Source organism: Stegostoma tigrinum, chromosome 46 (genome assembly GCF_030684315.1).
Source record: "Stegostoma tigrinum isolate sSteTig4 chromosome 46, sSteTig4.hap1, whole genome shotgun sequence".
In the NCBI taxonomy this organism is placed as follows: Eukaryota; Metazoa; Chordata; class Chondrichthyes; order Orectolobiformes; family Stegostomatidae; genus Stegostoma; species Stegostoma tigrinum.
Window position 1 is genome coordinate 4,313,285 of NC_081399.1, and position 5,962 is coordinate 4,319,246.

Genomic DNA, 5,962 nt, shown 5'->3' on the forward strand with positions numbered 1-5,962 from the left:
CACTGGGAACACAAGGGTGATTACACAAGGTCTTTTCCCCAGGGTGAGAAAATTTGACAAAACTCCAAAACTAAAGAGCATAGAATTAAGGTGACAGGGGAAGTTTTTTAAAAACGGACCCAAAGGGCAACTTTTCCATGCAGATGGTGCTGTGTGAATGCAATGAGCTATCAGAGGAAATGGTGGAGGTTGGTATGATATTTAAAAGGCAAGTGGGGAATATTCCATCACACTCCTGACTTGTGCCTTGTAGATAGACAGGCTTCAGGGAGTCAGGAGGTGAATTACTCGCCACAGTATCCAGAGTCTCTGACTTGCTTATGCGGCGAGTCCTGTTGATTTTCTAGTCAATGGTAACTTCCAGAATGCTGCTAGTAAGGGTTCAGTGATGATAATGCCATTAAATGTCAAGGGGCAGTGGTTGGATTCTCTCTTATTGGAGATGATCACCGCCTGGCATTTCTGGTGCCAGAATGTTACACGCCACTGGTCAGCTCAAGCCTGGATATTGTTCACATCTTTACTGCAGTTGAGCATGGACTGCTTCACTATCTGAGGAGTTGGAATTGAACGATAGAATAGAATCCTTACTGTGCAGAAACAGGACATTGGGCCCGTTGAAACTACACTGGCTTTCCAAAGAACATCCCAACCAGATCCAGCACCCCTATCTTACCTCTGCAAACCTGCACATCCTGGATGGGTGCGGCTCCAACAACACTCAAGAAACCTGACGCGGCCCAGTACAAGGCATCAGAATCAACGATCCACCACTGATACTTTAGTAGAAGCAGAGTGCATTATCTACAAGATGCATTGCAGAAATGCACCAAGGCTCCCTTAGACAGCAAGTTCCAAATTCATGACCACTTCCAGGACAAGGACAGCAGATACATGCGAACACCAACGTCTGCAAGTTCTCCTCCACAACAAAGCGATTTCAGACTTAAATATATTGCCTTGATTGTCACTGAGTCAAAATCCTGCCACTCCCTACCTATGAGCATTTTGGGTCCATCTACAGTCTACTGACTTAAGAAGGTAGTTCACCATTACCTTCTCAAGGGACAACTAGTGACAGAAACGATGGACTAGCCAGCTAGCAATGCCCACAACGCACAAAGTGAATAAAAGAGGCTGCCTTTAAAAAATCCTTGTGCATCATTCTTCATCTTTACCTTTCTGTTCATCTGTTGTCACGTCCTGGTCAGTTGGCTGGACAGCTGTTTTATGAAGCAGTGTGATGCAAAAATTGGTTCACTGTAACCCTGCAATGTTTGGGGTTGCCATGAAGGACTCATCTCAACCTCTGCCCTTACCTGAGGCATAGTGACTCTCAGGTTGAACCATTACCAGTTATCCCTCCAAAGAAAGGGCAGCCCTTTGGCCTGTTAATGCTCGAGCAAATTTACTTTTATTCCATCCTTTAGCATCTGTCTTCATTCCAAGATATGTTATTGGATGCTGTCATGCACTGCTCTATCTTGCTTTCAGGGTTGGGCATGTTAACTTCAATAAAAATAAGATCTAGAGCATAAATATACATCAGAAAACCAGTGTAAAATATTAACTTACCACACTGAAGGAAGCTGCAAATCATCACAGTAGTCCTGAGCTTCAAACCAAGAACCAATCTATCATTATTTCAGTGTTAGACTTGTGACATTTTCTCAGAATTAAGGCACAGATTTCCTGTTGATTGCTCTCTCATGGTCTTCCATTGGTTGACCACATAATAGGGTTGAAATGTTCGACTTCTTTCAGTCGAGCGTGAACAAGTGTCAAAATAAAAGCCCAACTTATTGTCAATAGACATGTTCAATTTCAGATAATTGAGGTTAGTGGGATGAACTGAGGATGCCACATCAATTAGGAACAAGATCAAATGAGGCAGACTTTAAAGACCTTAAAATAAGGGAACACTTAGGAGGCAGCGATCATAATATGGTAGAGTTCAGTCTGCAATTTGACAGAGAGAAGGCAAAATCAGATGTAATGGTGTTACAGTTAAATAAAGGTAATTACAGGGGCATGAGAGAGGAATTGATGAAAATCGACGAAGCAGAGCCGAGCGGGGAAGATAGTAGATCAACAATGGCAGGAGTTTCTGGGTGTAATTGAGGACACAGTACAGAGGTCCATCCCAAAGAAAAGAAAGATTATCCAGGGTGGGATTAGACAGCCATGGCTGACAAAGGAAGTCAGGAAATATATCAAAGAAAAAGAGAGAGCCTATAAAGTGGCCAAGAGCACTGGGAAATCAGAAGATTGGGAAGGCTACAAAAACAAACAGAGGATAACAAAGAGAGCAAAAAGGAAGGAGAGGATCAAATATGAAGGTAGGCTAGTTAGTAATATTAGAAATGATAGTAAAAGCTTCTTTCAGTACATAAGAAACAAACGAGAGGCAAAAGTAGATATTGGGCCGCTCCAAATTGATCCTGGAAGGCTAGTGATGGAAGATAAGGAAATAGCTGAAGAACTTAATAAGTTCTTTGCGTCAGTCTTCACAGTGGAAGACATGAGTAGTATGCCAACAATTCGGGACAGTCAGGGGGCACAGTTGAGTACAGTAGGCATTACAAAAGAGAAAGTGCTAGAAAAACTAAAGGGTCTAAAAATTGATAAATCTCCTGGCCCCGATGGGCTACATCCTACGGTTCTGAGGGAGGTGGCTGAGGAAATAGCAGAGGCTTTGGTTGTGATCTTTCAAAAGTCACTGGAGTCAGGGAAAGTCCCAGATGATTGGAAAATTGCTGTCGTAACTCTCTTGTTTAAGAAAGGATCAAGGCAAAAGATGGAAAATTAGGCTGATTAGCCTAACCTCGGCAGTTGGTCAAATTCTAGAATCCATTGTCAAGGATGAGATTTCTAAATTCCTGGAAGTGCAGGGTCAGATTAAAACAAGTCAGCATGGTTTTAGTAAGGGGAGGTCTTGCCTGACAAACCTGTTAGAATTCTTTGAAGAGGTAACAAGTATGTTAGACAGGGAAACCCAGTAGATGTTATCTATCTAGACTTCCAAAAGGCCTTTGATACACTGCCTCACGGGAGGCTGCTGAGCAAGGTGAGGGCCCATGGTGTTCGAGGTGAGCTACTGGCTTGGATTGAGGATTGGCTGTCTGACAGATGGCAGAGAGTTGGGATAAAAGGCTCTTTTTTGGAATGGCAACTGGTGACGAGTGGTGTCCCACAGGGTTCAGTGTTGGGGCTGCAGCTGTTCACCTTATATATTAATGATCTGGACGAAGGGACTGGGGGCATTCTGGTTAAGTTTGCCGATGATACGAAGGTAGGTGGACAGGCAGGTAGTACTGAGGAGATGGGGAAGCTACAGAAAGATTTAGACAGTTTAGGAGAGCGGTCCAGGAAGTGGCTGACGAAATTCAATGTGAGGTTTTGCACTTTGGAAAAAAGAATACAGGCATGGACTATTTTCTAAATGGTGAGAAAATTCGCAAATCAGAAGTGAAAAGGGATCGGGAGTGTTGGTCCAGGATTCTCTAAAGGTTAACTTGCAGGTAGAGTCCATAATTAAGAAAGCGAATGAAATGTCGTTTATCTCAAGAGGGTTGGAATATAAAAGCAGTGATGTGCTTCTGAGGCTTTATAAGGCTCTAGTTAGGCCCCATTTAGAATGCTGTGTCCAATTTTGGGCCCCACACCTCAGGAAGGACATACTACCCCTGGAGCGTGTCCAGCGAAGATTCACACGGATGATCCCCGGAATGGTAGGTTTAACGTATGATGAACAGCTAAGGATCCTGGGATTGTAGTCATTAGAGTTTAGAAGGTTGAGAGGAGATCTAATAGAAACTTACAAGATAATGTATGGTTCAGAAGGGGTTCACGCTGGGAAGTTGTTTCCGTTAGGCAGGGAGACTAGGACCCGTGGGCACAGCCTTAAAATTAGAGGGGGTAAATTTAAAACTGAAATAAGACGACATTTCTTCAGCGAGTGCGCGGCGGGCTTGTGGAATTCATTGCTGCAGAGTGCAGGGGGGCCGGGACGTTGGATGCCTTCAAGGCAGAGATCGACAAATTCTTCATCTCAAAAGGAATCAAGTGCTACGTGGGGAGTATAGAGAAGTGGTGTTGAAATGCCCATCAGCCATGATTTAAATAGCAGAGTGTCCTTGATGGGCCGAATAGCCTTACTTCCACTCCTATATCTTATGGTCTTAAGATCAATGGTTTCATCTTTCATGGACAAAAAAATCCATACTCTTTTTCCTAATCTTAATCAGGAGTAAACATTCTGCACATTCTTTCTTTCGTGAGGGACTATATAGGGAAATGATTCTGATATTATCTTTCCACAAGTTCTGAAGCTTAGTGATAAGGTCTAAAAGGCAACATGACCCATTCTCTCCCCCAAAGTTCCACACTACCTAATGCGGCAGGTTTTCTGAAGGGATCTGATAATTCCATTTCAACGTGGTCTGAGCCCACCTAATGGAAAGATAGCTGTGCGGTTATATTTTCATGCCAGCTCCTAACAACAGGATAGTGTTGATAAAAGGACCAGCTCACCAAGAATTGGAAGGATTCCTCTTTCTGCTGGGGGTCTGGAGACAAAAAAAACCCCTCTAGTCACAGAAGTGATACAACTCTGAATTGTCAAAGTATTGCACAGGCAGGGTGTATACAATGAATGGGAGGGCCCTGGGGAGTGTTGGAGAACAGAGAGACTTAGAAGTTCTGGTGTACAATTTCCTGAAATTTGTGTAAAAGGTAAACAGGGTGGTTAAGGCAGCTTTAGGCACACTTTCCTTCATTGCTCAAACCTTTGCATATAAGGGTTGGGAAGTCATGTTGAGGTTGGTGAGGCCTCTTCCACAGTACTGTGTGCAACTCTGAGCACTTGGTTTTCAGAAGGATATTATTAAATAGGAGAAGGTTCAGAAGAGATTTCAGAGCGTTGACAAGAACGGAGGGATAGCATATAAAAACCAGACAAGGACACACCCACCACTTCGGCCACGGGAGCGAGAAAGTTGAGAAAAGACCTTACCCAAGGTTTATAAAATCACAAAGTGCTTAGATAAAATAAATGACAAAGGGGGAGGGAGTTCAAAATTAGTTGTCAGAGGAGAAAGTCTTCTGCACAACAGTGACACGGCCATGTGCAGACCAAACCTGGTATGCTGTGTGCATTTTTGGTCTCCTTTTCTGAAGGACGCTCTTGCTCTTGAGAGATTGCAGCAAAGGTTTACCAGGCTGCTTCTGGGACGGCAGGTCTGTTGTAGGAGGAGAGACCGACTAAGTTAGAATTGTTTTTGCTTGCGTTCAGACAATGAGAGGGGGAATCTCAGAGACATATCAAATTCTAACAGGAGCGGACAGGGAGATGCAGGGAGGATGTTCGATGTGGGGCATGTCCAGAACAAGGGGTCAGAGCATGAGGACTTGGGGTGGACAACTTTGGGTGAAGATGAGGCATTTCTTCACCCAAAGAATTGCAAGCCTGTGGAATTCATTACCACTGGAAGTAGTCCATGCCAAAACACAATACATTCAAGAGGTAACTAGATCTAGCACTTGGGGCAAATGGAACCTAAGGTTATGGGGAGAAAAGAGTAGGCTGACTTGGATGACAAGTTATGATTGCAAAGATTGGCAGAGCAGGCTCGAAGGGCCAAGTCACTACCTCTTGCTCCTATCTTTTATGTTTCTATGACTTAAAAAGGATACAAAGGGAAACCTCTTAAAAAGAAAACAGGGAGGTTCTTGAGTAGAATGAACTTCAAGAGGAAGTGGTGAGCGCGAATATAGTTGCACCATTTAACAGGTATTTGGATAAGTGCATGAATAGGAAAGGTTTGAAGGGATATAGGCCAAGCACAGGTAGGTGCGATTAGTTTAGTTTGGGAACATGGTCGGCATGAACTGGTGGGACTGAAGGGTCTGTTTCCATGCTGCATGACTATTTTATCATTTGCTCACGAATTACGAAGGACTC